Here is a 17,321-nt window from a genome sequence, read left to right on the forward strand (position 1 = left end):
CAAGTTTGAGTGGTTTTCTATTTCTTGTCACAAGTTCCTGCACCAATCTGCACGCTGTCAGGCCTGTTAGACACGTTCTGTCAGTAAGATACAGAGCCAGTGACAGCATTTCACACAGACGGTGGGAGGCAAACTAATGAAAACTTTCATGTGGCGAAAGCCCACTCAAAACTTTTAATTCAACATATCTCCACTTCCTGTAGACAGCTAATTATTATGGTGGGGGTTAATTACTTGTATATGGACACAGAATATTGTGGATTGATGCAAACAATCAAGTGCTCAGGAAACTTTCTGCAGATCTATTTGTTAACCTGTGTCTGGGTATCCAGGTGGACCCGTCTCCCTTCACAGAATGAGGGGCCTCAATGTTTTCAAGAACTATGAAGTATATAGTTTCTCATTTGAGTTTCTCAATCGTTCCATGTTGTTTATGACAATTTGACATGTAATTTAACAGTCTGAGTGGGCACAGTGGATTATTGTGGGCAAGAAAAACAACTAATTAAAAAGAGTGCTGTGTGTAATTATCTCTCCATATGTACAACTTGTATAATAAACTGTTATATATGTAGGTTAGCGTATGCATTATATTTAACATTAAAGAAAAAAAAACGTTAAGGCTGGGGGAATTACACATATGCATACACTTATACCCCTCAAACACAGAGCACAATTGATGTCCTGGCATTTTTATTATATTAAAAGATTTATTGTTTTCTGTGCATATTTAAACACTACCATTCAAAAGTTTGGTAAGATTTTTAATGTTTCAGTAAAAAATGATCTTATGCTTATAAGTATTGATTAAAAAAAAAAAACAGTAAAACATTAACATTATTTAAATTACTGTTTCTTGTATTAATGTATATTTTAAAATGTCATTTATTCCTGTGATGGCAAAGGTGAATATTCAGAAACGTCAGTGTCACATGATCCTTCAAAAATCATTCTAATATGCGGATTTTGTTCAATTATCACAGCTGAAAATGGTCGCACTGCTTCAATTTCATAAAGTTTAAAAGAACAGCATATATTTAATGTAGAAATGTTCCGTACAAAAAGGAATGATCTACATCAGTCTTTAATGTAACTTTTAATAAGTATAATGCATTCTGGCAGGATTAAAATATTAATTAATTAATAAAAAAAAAAAAATGTAATCCTGGGTAGTACAGATTAGTTATAGACTATTGTGAAAAAGAAAAAAAAAATCAAGCTATTGAAGAAATGTGTTTTGGATTGCATGGAATTTTACAATTAAATATCTGCAAACTGTTACAAACATGCATGAGTATGAATGAGTTGATTCAATTACAGTCCAATATTACTAAAAAGCTGAAAAAAATTAATTATATGAAAAATATGCTGAATATTTCAATAGCGGCATATTTTTCTGAATAAAGGCTCAACCAGAATGTGGACCTTAAACAGAAAATTGTGTGCATATAATTGGGGCCAGTAACTGAAATGCCATTGCATTTATTGGCGGCTGAAACTGGATTGCAGAAGGTTAGTGAAAGACACATTTTTGCATTGAAGTACAACACACAAAAGTAACGCTCACCCTAACGGTTTAGTTAAAATGGCCATTCTTTCATGTTGTGAGTTGATTTAAAATCAAGACGGGAGTGCAAGAGAGAGTGATAAACAGAACAACAGAACTGTAAAAACTTCTGAACAAAATTTTACTGAATATAGAATCACAGCACTGCAACTCTGATGAAATACTCACTTATAAAAGCACATCTGTCACAAGCTCAAAGCGCTCTGTGCTGGTCTTTCAAGAACATGGTTAGGGTTTGCATTTCTGCGAGCGTGAGGTCACTGTTCTCCCATAAAAAAAATGATTCCCTAAAGAGTCATTTCCTCTTCTTCTTCCGAAAGGAACAAATGATTGTGATGTTCATGTGCCTCTGAAAGATGTGATTTCCCTTGCTTTTATTGGACAATGACTGTAATCTAAAGACTAGGTAGTTACTCAATGAATGTTTCCTTTGGCAACCCACTAATCCCCCCATTAATAAAAGCTGACATAATCTTTTTGTTGATTAATCAGTTATGAACACATTCTGTTCACTCTGACAATACCATGGCACACCTTCCTTAGTATATTTCAAAGAAAAAAGTTCTGCCGAAAATTAATATGATGTAATCATTTACTCTGACAATAACATTTAACCTCATTGGTTCTTGTTTGTCAACTTAATTATTAACCTAATTATGATGTCAGCATGCAAAAACCATTGAGGTATGATATTAATGATGTGTTGCCATATTTGATTAAGGCTCTGTACACGAGTTTATCAATGTTTCCATCAGATTAGAGAGTGAATAATCACTTACAATATCATTCTATTATTTTATTATTTTATTTTTTTATTTAGCAAAGATGCATTACATTGATCAAAAGTGACAGTAAAGACATTTATAATGTTGCAAAAAAAAAAAAAAATCTAACTTTGTTAATTAAAGAATCTTGAATTTAGCTTGGCCTCACAGAAATAAATGACATTTTAATATTGAAATAGAAATTGTTTTTATTTAGTTACCCCCCCCCCCCCTCAAATAAATTGAGCATTGGTGAACATTGGACACTACATTAAAAACTTGAATCACCCCAAAATTTTCAAAGGTAGTTAGAATTTTGTCATGTTCAATAAACAAAGAAATTAACTTCATAAGACTTGGATTAAACCACTTGCAGTTATATGAATTACTTTATACTTCCTGTACATCCTTCTTTCCTGGAGCTTAAAACTTTTGGAGCCCATTGACTATTATAACATGAGAGATTCTTAAATAAAATCTTGTCTTTTGCAAATAAAAGACAAAAAATATGTGTCTGGAGAGAGTATATTACTCGAGAGTGTGCAAATAATGACAGAATTAACATTTTTGAGTGACCTATCCCTTTAATGTGCTTTACTAAGATGTAATCAGCTAATAATATATGTTCAACTGAGAAAAAATCCCTCTAAATGGAAGGTCTGATAGAATAATGTCTGTTTAGATGTGAGCAGAAGTAGAAAGGGGATGTATAACGACTTGGTGATGTGCCAGAGGGGGGCACAGGTGGAGGAAAGGAGGGAAGGATGAGGAGAAGACTCAGTCTGAGGCTATAAACCTCGACTCTCATGCTGGGTTATTGGCATTCTGTCAGGAGCCATTACACACCACATTGCTGGTGTGTGTTCACCTGCTGCCCCCCACAGGGAGCACGCTCAGTGGGGCCATGGACTAAACACCAACCCCAAACCCCCACCTACTGCACCAAACTGCCTTTACCCTCAGCTGAACATCAGTTTCGGCATTTCCCAGTCCTTATCTCTCATTCCCTAGCTCTCCATGACAGAATATTTAGAAGCAGGAAAAGAAAATCTGCAACAAAAGTTTTTTGGGAACTTTATACCTTCTGCTAGTATTTGGGGTTGCCAGCACCCTTTAGAAAAAGCGAAAGGGGAGATTTTTTCTGCGGACAACTAAAATGAAACATCTTGGCTTCTTTTATTGATTCAATTTGACAAAAAACTTACTCAAAAAAATACTCAGTGTATCACAATGAGTAACCTTTTGATGCCTTATATCTTTACAAAGAAATTCTACACTTACATGTAAAATGTCCCCTTCTGTCATGGTACATGAGGGCAGAAAAATGCCTTCAGCTCTCACTGTAACCCATTTGAGTGAGGATTAAGAGGTGACTTTAGAATAATGATGGGTGCCACCTTCATTCTGTTTGCTCATGCCTGGCGTTTATCACGATCATGGATGATAATAAGACAAACAGACAAATAGTGGATGAGAGACTGAACAAGACACACACTCCTCGAGTAGGAACAATTATAATTCAACAATTATATAATATCAGGTTAAATGGAGTATTCTGACAATTTAAGGGACCTGGGGCCTTATTTTTTTTTTTTACCTAAACAATGAGAGCAAATGTAAGGACTTAACATGGTAGATCATACATGGTTAAATTAAACTATGAAATGCTTCTAATGCAGTTCACACATACAATACTTTAATACTTCACACTTACTTTCTAAGAAAAATAAATGATTTATACATTTTTATGATTATCATTAGTTATTTATTATTATTCTTTGCTTGCTGCTTGCACCACATAAATAAATAAATACATAAATAAATTGAAGGAAAAAGACCCCTGTAGACCCTCATAACTGTGTGTCAAGGTCAATAAAGCTTATAAAACGTCAAATAATTTGACCTTTTAATAAAGGGACGGTTACCTCAGTTTGTAAAATGACATGTGGTATGACTTCCCAAAAACATGGCATTTCTTAAATAATGATTATTTATTTATTCAGAATATTCATGATTAATAATTCATGATATTTTACACTATATTTATTTTGACGTGCAAGAAAAATGTACCTTGAAAACAATAATTATTATTATTTATACTCATTTATATTAGTTATAATTAATAATTATTATTTTACTAAAAAGTAGAAACCTTTTTTTTTTTTAAATCCCATGAAAGCAACAAGAATACAAATATATTTTAAACTAGTTTATTATTATTATTATTATTATTATTATTATTTTATCTTTATGGTATACACTCTTTTCAAAGATTATTGGAGTATGTTTACCAGAAAATGTTATTTAGTCTTTCTACTTCCAAATTTCATGTTTAATTTAATGTGTTAATTGCCATTACTTTGTAAATATTTCGGAAATTTACTATCAGTTTCTGAGTAAAAATTGTTTCTATACCAAATAATTTTTCAGTGTACTCCTTTTCAATGCATAAAAATGTCTTAAAAGATTTGAATGCATTACAGTAAAATTAAAGGCAAGTATTCTGCAGATTTGCAATTATTTTGGCATTTTAGTTCCCATTCTGACCTTGTTTAGAATACTTGGAACCATAGTATGGTGTGTGTGTGTGTGTGTGTGTGTGTGGTATATGGAAATGTGGAGTGCGAACATACCACAGATATCTGTCATATTCTATGGTATGTGGCATTAAGTGAATATGCGCAAAAATAAATAAATAAAATACACCTGCAAAGGACAGTCTGCTTACTGCAGAGCGGGAGAAAGCAAAGAAAAAACAATAGAGGCAAAAACCAGCTCAAGGCCAACTACAGAGAAGCTAGCAAACACAGAAATACAAACACACACACTCTTCCACTCAGAAAATATACATTTGCCTCTGAATAAAATGGGTCATGCTGTTTTCAGCTCTAATTAAAAAGAAGGAAAAACACAACAGGCAAGTCTGAAGAAAGAAACCGTAATGATGGAGAGCTGTATGAACCGAGAAAACATGGCATTGATAATAATTAAAAAGAAAGATCAAGGAGCTTCCACTATTGGAAGTCCGCACTGACACGAACAGCATGTGAAAACGCTCTGCTCCCAGAAAATCACTTTTCGCCTTGACGTATGTAACCTGTAATATATGATGCTTCTCTCGCTGCATGACGGAGGTGAGCGTGTGTGTGTTTAAAAGTAGGTCAGGTTTTGGGAACTGACACATCTCCATGCTAACAGATAAGAGCAAATCTGAAGTGCAAAGAGCGGCCCTAGAAGAAGAAAGCCAGCTAGAAGAAGAGGGAGAGACACGGAGAAGTAGCGTATGGGTTATAAGAGATGTTCATCGTGACAGTTAGCTGTTCTTTTTTACCTAGCATTACACACACAAAATCATAAACATTGTCTTTAAACACATCCTCTTGTGCTCTTTCAGCGCGGCTGTAATTGCTGGTCATTATGTTGTTCTTGTAAAGGTGCCATTTATTTATATTTAAACACTGGCAGGGAGCGTAATGAACAACTACACAGGTTCGCACCTAAAAATCAGTGTCCTGGCTCTCTCCTGCACTTCCTCCTTGTGATTCTCTGGTTTGGACTCCCTATCATTTGTGCGGCATGAAGAGGAGTCAGTCCTTCCCATCGACTGACAACAAACTCTGGGAAAATGACAGATGATCTGAATGACGGTCTGAAGGTTATCTTCTGTCCAAACACCAGCACGCCAAATTATCTGCTCCACAGACAAAACACCCAACTATGAGCGCGATGCTTCCTGTCTACGTGTGTTCACCTGTACACACACACACACATACACACAGAATGTGATGGGAGACTGAGGGTTAAAACAGTGCGGTTCAGCACAGAGGGGAACTAGAGCATGATGAGTGCTGGAAAGTGACCGCCTGCTGTAAGAGATGCCGCTCAGCAGGGGTCGCTGTTATGCAGGGAGGATAGTACAGTAGCATACAGTAAACCCAGACACCCAAACACAACAATCTTGATGACACGGGCAAGAGGCCAAAAGGATATATTGGGCACTTTTCTTCCTCTAGAATGGAAACTTTCTTGAGACACACTTTTCACACAGCAGGGGTACACTGAATTGATCAAAAGTGACACATATAAAAATATGTTACAAATATCCCATTCCAAACGAATGCTGTTTATTATTAAATGCTTTCTATTCATCAAAAAAAAAAATCCTAAAATCACTAAACATAGTTATATATTTAAACACTGGTGAGGAGCGTAATAAACAACTACACAGTTTCATTATTTACAGTCTGATTTCATTATTTGTGTAAAGTTTTTTTCATAAGCACTATTTTGTTACCTATATATATATATATATATATATATATATATATATATATATAAGGATGAAAATGAAACAAAATTTATATAACTGATATAAATAATTGGAAACAATAAATATGATTTTTGTATTATTATATTGATTATGATTAATATACTAGTTTAAATTATCATACATTTTTATAATAATCCTTTTCTGATTAATTTTCACATTTTAAGCTTGAAAGTCTGGGTCTTGGACAAGGGCAAAACAATAAAATCTATATATGAAAGGAATTTGAAAAATCAACCAATCACTCAATCAATCAATAAATGAGAATATGGAATAAAGATTCCATTTCCAAGGAAATGTTGAGAGTTATAAAGGTAAGTAATGAAAATCCTGGTGAATAACAGCGCACATCACAGGAGGATGGTAAATATCCATAGTAAGATTCAAAGTGAAAATGCTACTACACTGCATTTTTATAAATTAAAAAATGATCCTTCCATAACAAATGATATTACTAGCTTACTAGCAAAGAGAAATTCCATTTATAAATTAAAACTTGAATCCTAGATCTCTAGTCTGGCCTCATACTGTGAAAGCTCACTTTAAACTGCAGATGACTGACAGGACTAAATGAACAAGCTTCTCTCAATCTCATTTAAACTCGACTTAACAATAGCGATTCCTTGGCTCCTCAGAGTATGTACTTGGCTACAACAAACGGTATGTAATAATATAACTGATTACAAGTCCCATTGTGTTCCATACTGAAATTGCTGACAAACAAACCACGCAATATAGATGCAGATTGATTGGCAGAGCAACGTTCTCTCTCTCTCTCTCTCAGAAAGAGACGGAGAAGTATTGATCTGAGCTGTAATTTACTGCACCGGCAGTGCTCGCTCTAGGACCGTGGAGCAGTAGAGTGTCAGTGCTTTATTATTAACAGCCAGCGCAGGGCTCGGCCCGCCTGATATACAGAGAGCCCACTCTGACAAATGAAAGCAGCAGTACTGATGTCAGCAGTTTGGTTCCTCTACTAAACATCCATGCTTAGCCAGTGCAGACACTGACCTCAAGTTCCCTCCGAAGAGCCCAGATGGAGCCGAGCAAAGATAAAAACAAGTGAACCTACAGCAGAATATCAAGCCATTAAACGTGTTAATGGGAAAACTGAAAGAGTATACACTACTATTCAAAGTTCTATATAAATTGAGATATATGAGTTATTTTACTGAATTTTCAGCATCCAGTCCAGACCAGATGCTGATTATAATAAATAAATACATTGTCTGAAAAATAGAAAGATTAATTATATAAACACACACACACATGCACTTGTGATTGACATTACAAAGTGTTTGGTGATTACATAATGAAACGGATACTTGAGATTTACAAGGACATGATATGCAAACTTTTACAAGGTGAACAGTTTAGTATTACTAGTATAAATGTGGACTGGATCAGGACATGGATGGGATGTAGTAGGATGTTGGGGGTCTTCAGAGCTGCACACCATAGGGTGAGGGGAGAAAGTTGGGGTAGAAGTGAAACCTGATTCATAGACATCCTTCCAGCATCCTGTCAAATTGGCCATTTAACCTTTACACTTTCAAACATTTAGCAACTACAGACCAATTGTGCAGGCCCACAGCTACATCAGTGACCAACCAATTTTAGATCTCACAAATGCAGTCCCAAAAAATGTGACTGATCACCTGTCACCAGGTTTGAGTATGAGTATCATTAACCAGAGAGATCAGCTAAATGAGAGTAAGGGAGTTCTGTCTCAACACTGACAAGGTGAGAAGGTGTCAGTAAAACGTCTGCAAACAGACTTTTGAACTCTAGGTAATTTAAAGTTAGGCTTACATAAACCATATATATATATGGTTTGTAATAATCTGTCATTATGTAATTACTGTTCATGTACAGCATAAAACCAACAACGCCAATGTCATGGGTTCACTTCCTGGGTAAAAAAGAACAAAATCATTTGTAGAACAAAATGTAGAAGAAAAATATAATCAATTCTTATTATTTATTGTAATTTTATTATATAGAAAGTTTAAATATATATAACAAATTATTAAAAATGTTTCTGTGAAGAACAAAAATTTAAAAAAAAGATAACATTTAATGAAAAAATCTAAATATAATTTCTAGCAAATAATAATAAATAAATAAAAACGGATTATTATTTTATAGTGAGGCCAATAAAATGTGCTAGGGCAAGTAAAAACCAAAAACTACATGACTGACTTGAACAGCAAAAAAAAAAAAAAAACCCACCTCCCTTACTGTGAGCCCTGCGTGATACTAAACCTACACTAACTCATAGTGCAAAGATAATTTAGATAGCTGCTTCTGTTAGTTTTTTTTTAGGAAAAACTGATTATACAAACAAAGTTGACCTTTAAATGTTATCTTGTCTCCCTGAAAGTGTCAGTTTGGTTTCCATTTTGAGTTTCTCTTAAACTGAAAAAAAAACAACAACAACCAGATTTTCATGTTTTCCCATACAATGCCGAATTGCTGACCAAATAATTTATGCAAACTTAACTTTCCTTTTTAGGTTGTTATCATTCAATGTTCTTCTTTTGAGAAGACCCCTAAAACGATACACAAGATCAGAAATAGTGCACAGCTTAGGAAGCCCTCATCTATTTTTTTATGGCCAGAATCTACTGTAAATGTAAATATGAATGTTTTCTTCTTCTGTTAAAGGGGGGGTGAAATGCTCGTTTTCACCCCATATCCTGTTAATCTTGAGTACCTATAGAGTAGTACTGCATCCTTCATAACTCCAAAAAGTCTTTACTTTTATTATATTCATAAGAGAAAGATGACGACTGGAGGCGTGACGTGTGGGCGGAGCTAAAGAATCACGAGCGCCAGCAGGCTTTTGCGTTGAGAGCATGTGGAAACTATGACATTACCGTGAGGGAAAAACCATCATCCAAAACAAACCATGGCTTACAGTCAGATTCAGCCGTTTATTTATGATCCAGAATCAGATCCCGAGGCTGAAACTGAACGAGAGCAGCAGCAGCAACGACTCGCTCCGAGCTGGGCTCGAACCCGGGTCTCCGGCATGGGAGGGGACGCACTAACAAGGAGGCAGAGATATTTTAAGCAGTTTTACTCACCGCCTGCGGTTCCAACACACGATCATGACCCTTTTTCGTTGGGATTGCATCATCCTTAAGAAATAAACAACACGCAAATCCGTCGTCAAACTGGGCCTTGTTTGTAAAACAAGCATCTTCGAAATGCAGGGAACAAACAAAAACACTTGCACAACTCCGTTGATGCTCTGTAAAAATAAACTCCATCCACTGGTCCCTTAATGCTGTTTTTTCTTTGGTAATCTGTGCAGGGTTGTCTTGCCCTGGCAACCAAAAACACACTCCTTTTGTGACATTTCGCGACGCTCTCGCTCTGATCAGTGATTGTCTGTGCTCATCCTCTCAGTGCTCTGCTATACGGGAGCACGCGCTTTTCCGGGAGAAGTGCCCTTAAGACCCATATAAGGAAATTCTGCTCCATCTAACGTCACACAGAGCCATACTCGAAAAAAAACTTTCCCTAACTTGTGGCAAACCGGAAGGAGTATTTTTGGAACAGAAATTCTCCTTCAAACGTACAACTTAATTTTTGAAACTTTGTCCATGTTTAGCATGGGAATCCAACTCTTTTACAGTGTAAAAAACTCAGTATGCATGAAATAGCATTTCACCTCCCCTTTAATATAGAACTGAAAGGTTGGAAGGGAAGGTTGTTGTCCCATTGACAGAACCTCTGAAACTACACCGACCCTGTTGTCAATCAAATTCAATGGCTTGTCACTCTCCAAATTCACAAGTGAATAAAGAATAAGGTCAGAAGCACTGGATGCCAATGTCAAGAACTAGACCCTTTGAGCTTCCAATGCTCAAAGTGAGCCATGCCAGGTCCAAGAGCATCTATGTTTCTAGAATGTAAAAAATCATATTTCTGTTTGTCAGCAGGGCCTGTTTATCTTTAGTTACTTACTCTGCCTCTGTTTCTTATATTAGAGTTTTTTGTTCCAGACAAAATCTTCCAAATTCTTGATGAGGGACAACAGAGCAGCGAGAGTTCAGCACTATTTGGAACACTGAGAGCTGATTCAGTTTGCTGGCAGCTGACACTGACAAGAGAAGTTACTCTCCAGGAACAGATTAAACTCTCTCTCTCTCTGTGTGTGTGTGTGAGCGTGCACAGGGCAGAGGAAATCCACTTGTGTAAAACAACTGAAACACTGGCTGCTCTGTTTTCACTTCCTGCTGTGTGCTCTATCATCACAGCAGGCTTTGCTCCTCATTAATTGATATATTGTATGGATAACTATCTAAAATTATTTACAACTTTCAGAAAGGAAATGCAATGATAATATGATAATTAACATTATACACAGTATGTATTAAAGCTATTATACAAATAATATATTACACTGATTTCTGAAGAATAAGTAACTGAAGACTGGAGTAATGACTGATGAAAATTCATCTTAGCTTTCACAGGAATAACATGACATTTTAAAAATGTTTTTAAAAAGAAAATTGTAATCAAATTTCACAATATCACTTGTTTTACTGTAAATTTATCAAATACTGCCTTTTGAAAGACTCAAAACGACAACAACAAAATCTTATCAGCACTCAAAATTTGAATGGTAGTGTATACGAAAATGCTAAATAATAAAGGATTCTCAGCATCAGTAAAATGTGTGATAACTTGCATGTGATTGTGAGGAGAGTGAAAGCAGATGATTTCTTTTGCAGTGAATGTTGTGCAATATGTCAGGGGTCTCCAAACTCAGACTTGGAGGGCTGGTGTTCAGCAGAGTTTAGCTCCAACTTGCCTCAACACACTTGCCTGGAAGTTTCTAGTATCCCTAGTAACACCTTCATTGACTGGTTCAGGTTTGTTTAATTGGGGTTTGTTAAACATGGCTTTATGTAATGTTTACAGCACTGAAGGGAACCTACTGTACAACCTCTGTAACACACACCTAGATACCCTGCTATCACTATCCGTCCACCATTTAGTTAAAATGACAGAGGTCAGACAAGGCAACTGTAAGCTCAAAGGCCCTTTTATTTAACTCCAAACCAGAGTTATATGCAAAACTTTTCCAAAAAAAATTTTCTCAGTACAAACAAATATTTAATTATTCAACATTTACAATACTGTTCAAAAGTTTGGGGATTTTTAGATGTTTTAAAGAGGTCTCTTATGCTCTCTTATGCTGCATTTAATACAATTAGTAGTATTTTAAAATATTATTACAATATAAATACCTTTTTTTCCTGTTTTAATATATTTTAGAAATTTAATTTATTGATGGCAAAGCCGATTTATCGGGAGTTAACCAATCTTCTAACACGATCCATTAGAAATCATTCTATGTGGATTTGCTGCTAAAAAAAAAAATGTAAAAAAACTCTTGTTTTTGTTGTGCTGCTTAATATTTTTGTTGAAACCATGAATTTTTGATGAGTAGAACGTTTTTGCATCACTTTTGATTATCTTAATGCATCCTCGATGAATAAAAGTGTTCGTTTTCAGCAGTTAAGATTAATTTTCATTTTCATTCATTTCAAAGATTAATCATGTTTAATATTAAATGTGACCGATAATCCATGTATAAAACCAAAAAGGGCCTGACATGTTGGTAATGGGCCAAGCCACAATAGGAATAATGCCAAAAGGGGAATGAATAAAGAGTTTGTGAGGTCAGCGAGCCCCTTAATGTTGTCCTGGAATGAGTTATTTTGAGCAGGTGTTGACGAGGACCCATGGAAATGTTGATATGTGAGTCAAAGAAAACGACCCCCACCAAAAGCAGAGAACAAGAGAGAGAGGGGTGGGGGAGCATAACGTCAAACATACGAAAGCTGCATATTTGTCAGCTGAAACCATCACTGACCTTCTAGGGGGCTTTAGCCGCCTGTAGGGGTTGAGCAGTTGAAAATAATCCTCCCCCTGTCAATTGTCACTCAAGCTCAGCAATAACACAAGCTATCATCCAGCTTAGCCTTTCCCCAATTTAGAGAGAGAGAGAGAGAGAGAGAGAGAAAGAGATGCGGCAAGAGAAAGAGGAGGAGAGGAAGATCATAAAAGAAGGAGAGAGTTGAAGAAATCGCTAAATGAACCAGCTGCCATGAAATTCCTCCTCCATTCGAAAAACGAGATCAATCGTTCGCTGACAGATTTGCTTAATTAAGAGTCCTTGAGTTGCGTTGATGTAAAAAGCCTTCATTTTTACACCTTACTTCTAATACCAAAGACACGAACCAATCAGAGATGACATCCTGAGGAGCTCAGCCAATCAGCACAAAGCGACGAGGACAACTGGACGGGAAGTGATTACAGACGCATAATGACATTGACCCTCCGTGACAGTTCTCAATTACATTTAATGATCGCTGCGACAAGAGACACAAAGCAAAAGATCCCCTTCAGAGCAAATGGAAGCAAATATAAAAACACAGACCTCTCGATGAACCGTGGCCAGGAAATGGCCATTGCTTGTTGCTCTTAAGCCATCTATTATTTGGTTGATATCTGAGATTATTTATGCATCAGATTAGTTTGCGGACTCGGTTTTGCATTGTGTGGAGGGTTATGGAAAAGTCCTGACATGACATCTGGACAGATTGACATCGGTAAAGACAAAGTTGACAGCTTTGGCTTTTACTTTAATCTGGCTTTTATACTATTCCGCCGTTCCATTCAGAGATTCAAGATCAAAGTGTGGCAATACTGACGAAAAGAAAAATAAACAGATTACGGCTAAAAGGGCAGGAAAAGCTTCTCATTAAAACGAAGGAATCAGCTGAGTTGGAAAACATCAGGATCAAATGCATTGTGCTGTGAGAGAGGTCACCGCACTGTTGTGTTTTCTAAGTGCATGCCTTCAAAGGGAAAGGATTTCTTTTAAGGTTCTTTAGTATTCAAGTTCTAGTGCTCAACATCTTTTGTAGCAATCACCTAAAACGTATTGAAAATATTGTGTGTACAAAAGAATTTGTAATTATATTGTGTATGTTTGTCTATTTGGTGTCTATGCAAAAGTACAGTATGAAAACATAGTAGCCTTTATTAAAATACCTACGATTACTAAGATCCATGGGATAATTCCTCATCATACAAGATCAAAGATGTGTTCAAATGTTCAAAGAGAAATTGGAAGACCTGTAAAACATCATCTTTTTGGTTTTTAATGCACTATTTTGGGACTAGAGCTGCCATCTCACAGCATAATGTACTTGTGTTTCGAATAATGTTAATTTGTTTTCTTAATTCATGAGGCTGCTCCCTACAATGTGGTATTTATTTTGTGTTTAGTTAAACACAGTCCTTGATGAGCTATTCCCAAAGGCTGGGGCTGCAGTTGTTTGTACTAGTGCATAAAATCCTTGAATTAGTGCGGGCTCAAGTGTGTGTTCTTTTCCCCAGATTGTGGCTATGGAGAGTGTGTGTGCAGAGACCGCAATAGCCATCTCACTGGAGCAGCCAGTAGAAAATGAATCAGTTTAATGGTTCTCTGAGGCAACTCCAAAAAACAGTCCTTTTTCCATAATAATATTTGTCCTTTTGAATTTTTGAATGGCATTACGTTATTGAGTGTGGCATTTCTTTTGCAAAGCGCTGCATATTTTCTGCTTCACAGTAAATAAACCAGTCTCCGAAATGATTTCTGGTTAAAAGGCCACTAGAATCTGTGTGGACCAGGAAGGACCTACAACAACAGAAGGCAAAAGACACATCCCAAGCGCCTGCCACTTATCATTCCATCACTCTTATATATTAATAACAGCATATTGCATCACTATAATTGGACTGGATGTTTTACATCCTTGGGCTGATTGTGAAAGACATTACCAGATATTCTTGGGAATTTTAAAAAGAGAAAGTGATTCGCATGCGCCTCAAGCTGTCTTTTTGCAGAGGACTCCAAGGTAGTGACCTAGAAGTTCTGCCGAGGGGGAAGACCAGCGATAAGATGGGAACTGCCATGTGGCATTCGGTGTCAACACCTTGTTTGTTCTCAAGTTTTGACCGATGTTCTCTTGCCTGGTTGAATTTCAGAAAGCCAGCTGCTAAGATATGCACAGTTTTAAAGCAAGGAGCTCGATTTTAAACCTAAGAACCTTTAAGAAAATATGTGTTGAATCCTAAATACTATTTGATGTTCCCCTTTCAAGGGATGCCCTTCCTACAACAAAAAGAGAGCTATATGTTTTGTGTATCAAGACTCATTTACACTGTATGAGAAAAAAAAATGTGATGATCACAGATCATCAGAACAACTGGCTTTTATATATCATTGTGCTAAATAAAAAAAGAAATGATTAATTATTAACTGGAAAATATTTACTTCATATTAAGATATTTTTCTTAAATATGACTATTAAATATTACCTTAAAACCCCAATGAGAAAGGTAAAAGTGCTTTTCATTAACACATATGTAGACACATGGCAGACCATACAAGGTAAAATTATCATTTTTGTTTGCAGTGTATAAAATTGACTGCGTGGATAAAAATTACAGTTACTTTTTTTATTATTATTTTATTCATGGCTTGTTAGATCTAAAGTAAAATCAAGTAAAAAATCAAATGTGTTTATGCAGCATCTCTCTACTAATTGTACGGCTCTAAATTTAAAGATTTCAAAAACAGTGACATTTCCACATTGTTGCTAAAAAATTATATCACGATCCTCTTCCCTCTATCAATAAAAAATAAGTTAGAACTAGATGTCAAATATGAAGACATACTAAGAGTAGAGAGAGTGAAAGTGAGAGAGAAATAAAAGAAAGGGAGAGAGATGTGTGAATGTGTGAGGTGAGATAAGATAAACATTCAGTTTCTATTCAGACAAATATATTCAAGAATGTGTAAAGCCCTACAGAGAAGCGGCTTTAAAAATTCATCATAAAGGTTACATTTTTTTTTTTTCAGAAGATTTCGATGAAGGATGCAAAGAAACTCCCTGTTGTATTGCCACTGAAGCAATTAAATCACAAACACTAAGTAGTATACACACTTATGAGTCACACACATACTGTACGCACACACACATTATTGTAAAAGGAAAAGTTGAGCTTCATTATCCTAGTATGTTTCTGTGACGTTAACACAGCTATTATGACTGTGTAAAGATTCAAGGTTTAATTTAAAATAGGAGCATGTTTTGTGTGGTAACCAGCCTTTAAAAATGCTCTCTGTCTCTCATGCACAATCAATAAATCATAAAATACACAAGCTAGCTTAAACACACAATCATAGGACATGAACACAGATAATTAATTACCACAAATGTATTATTCATACATACACGCACACAAACATAGACACACACTTTCAAAATATTTTCATGAATTTTTCATTGTGCACAGAATAAGGACAGCCATGTGCTTGTGTGTACCTTTCCATTATCAAGTCTGCTCTAGGATAAAACTGAGCACTTGTGCAGTGTACTTCAACTTCAACAAAAACTGTACTTGCAGATAAAATAATGTTAGTTAAATAAAAGGCCATTTAAGTGTATTTAAAACAAACTTGATCACACTTATAAAAAGTGCACCTAATGATTAATAATTTCAAATCATTGTTTTCAGTAATTTTCTTTCTTACTTTAAAGAAGTAGATGTATTTTAATGTGTTGATTAACATACAAAAGCACATGCAAAGTCGTCTACTTGATTATTGATTGACTTGGGCTTAACTATTATGCGTTACTGAATGTTACATTTAAAGTTAATATATTTTAAATATACTAAATTGCAACTTCAACATTAAAAAGTGTAATTACATAACTATTTAAATATATATATATATATATATATATATATATATATATATATATATATGTTTAAATATAAATGATGATATTTAAGTATATTTTAGTTCAGTATAAATGTTTGTTAGTACATTCTGCAGTACACTTTAAAGGAGTCATATGAAGAGCTGGCATTGTAAATTTCTTTCCCAGGATCAGGAATCAGTCCTCCATAAAATGTGCAGCACACATCTGAATATTTGGGTTGAACTGTTCTGGAACAGTGTTGTAAATACAACTTACCACTGATTCTAGTTGTGCCTTCTTTCTTTGCGTGAACATTTGGCCGGTGTTATGCTAATCTTCCCACACAGTGATGTAGACATGTGGGGGCGTGTTTAAACAAGGTGTTTTAGGAGGGTGTGGATGAGTCTTAACTTTGATAAAGAATATCTCTTTGGGTTTGTGACTGTAGTCTTTGCAACTTTACAGATCTTCTTTATGCAGTAAGCTTGTAACACTCCAAAGAGAAAGGAAAACTTGAAATCTTATCATATGACCCTTTTAACCAAGCAAGCACTTAAGAATATTCTTTTAAAGTATACTATTTCCGTAATAAGCTCTCTTGTTAAAAGTATGCTAAAAGTGTTTTTTTCTGTTTTATAAGATTGAATTTTTTTTTTTAATCTTGTACCTTTTTTTTCCTTTAATTCTTTAAATTCTCTTTGTTTTTTGTTCCTTGTGGCCTACAGATTCAATACCTGAATAATGATCTCTGTTTTTTTTTATACAGAAAATATGATAGTTATTACAGTTATCCACAGCTAGCAGCCGATTATATGACAATTTTATCATTTAAAGGACATTTGTTTTCATTTGGTGACACAAAGATTGCATGCCATATTAAA

The 17,321-nt window shown here is 35.3% G+C and overlaps 1 protein-coding gene across 3 annotated transcripts in view; it reads right to left on the bottom strand.

The window, feature by feature from the left end:
- LOC113050613 (lipoma-preferred partner homolog) overlaps positions 1-17,321 on the bottom strand; it is a 167,298-nt gene that overhangs the window by 44,138 nt on the left and 105,839 nt on the right. The gene's annotated exons all lie outside the window — the stretch shown is intronic.

This window comes from Carassius auratus, chromosome 31 (assembly GCF_003368295.1).
Source record: "Carassius auratus strain Wakin chromosome 31, ASM336829v1, whole genome shotgun sequence".
Classification (NCBI taxonomy): domain Eukaryota; kingdom Metazoa; phylum Chordata; class Actinopteri; order Cypriniformes; family Cyprinidae; genus Carassius; species Carassius auratus.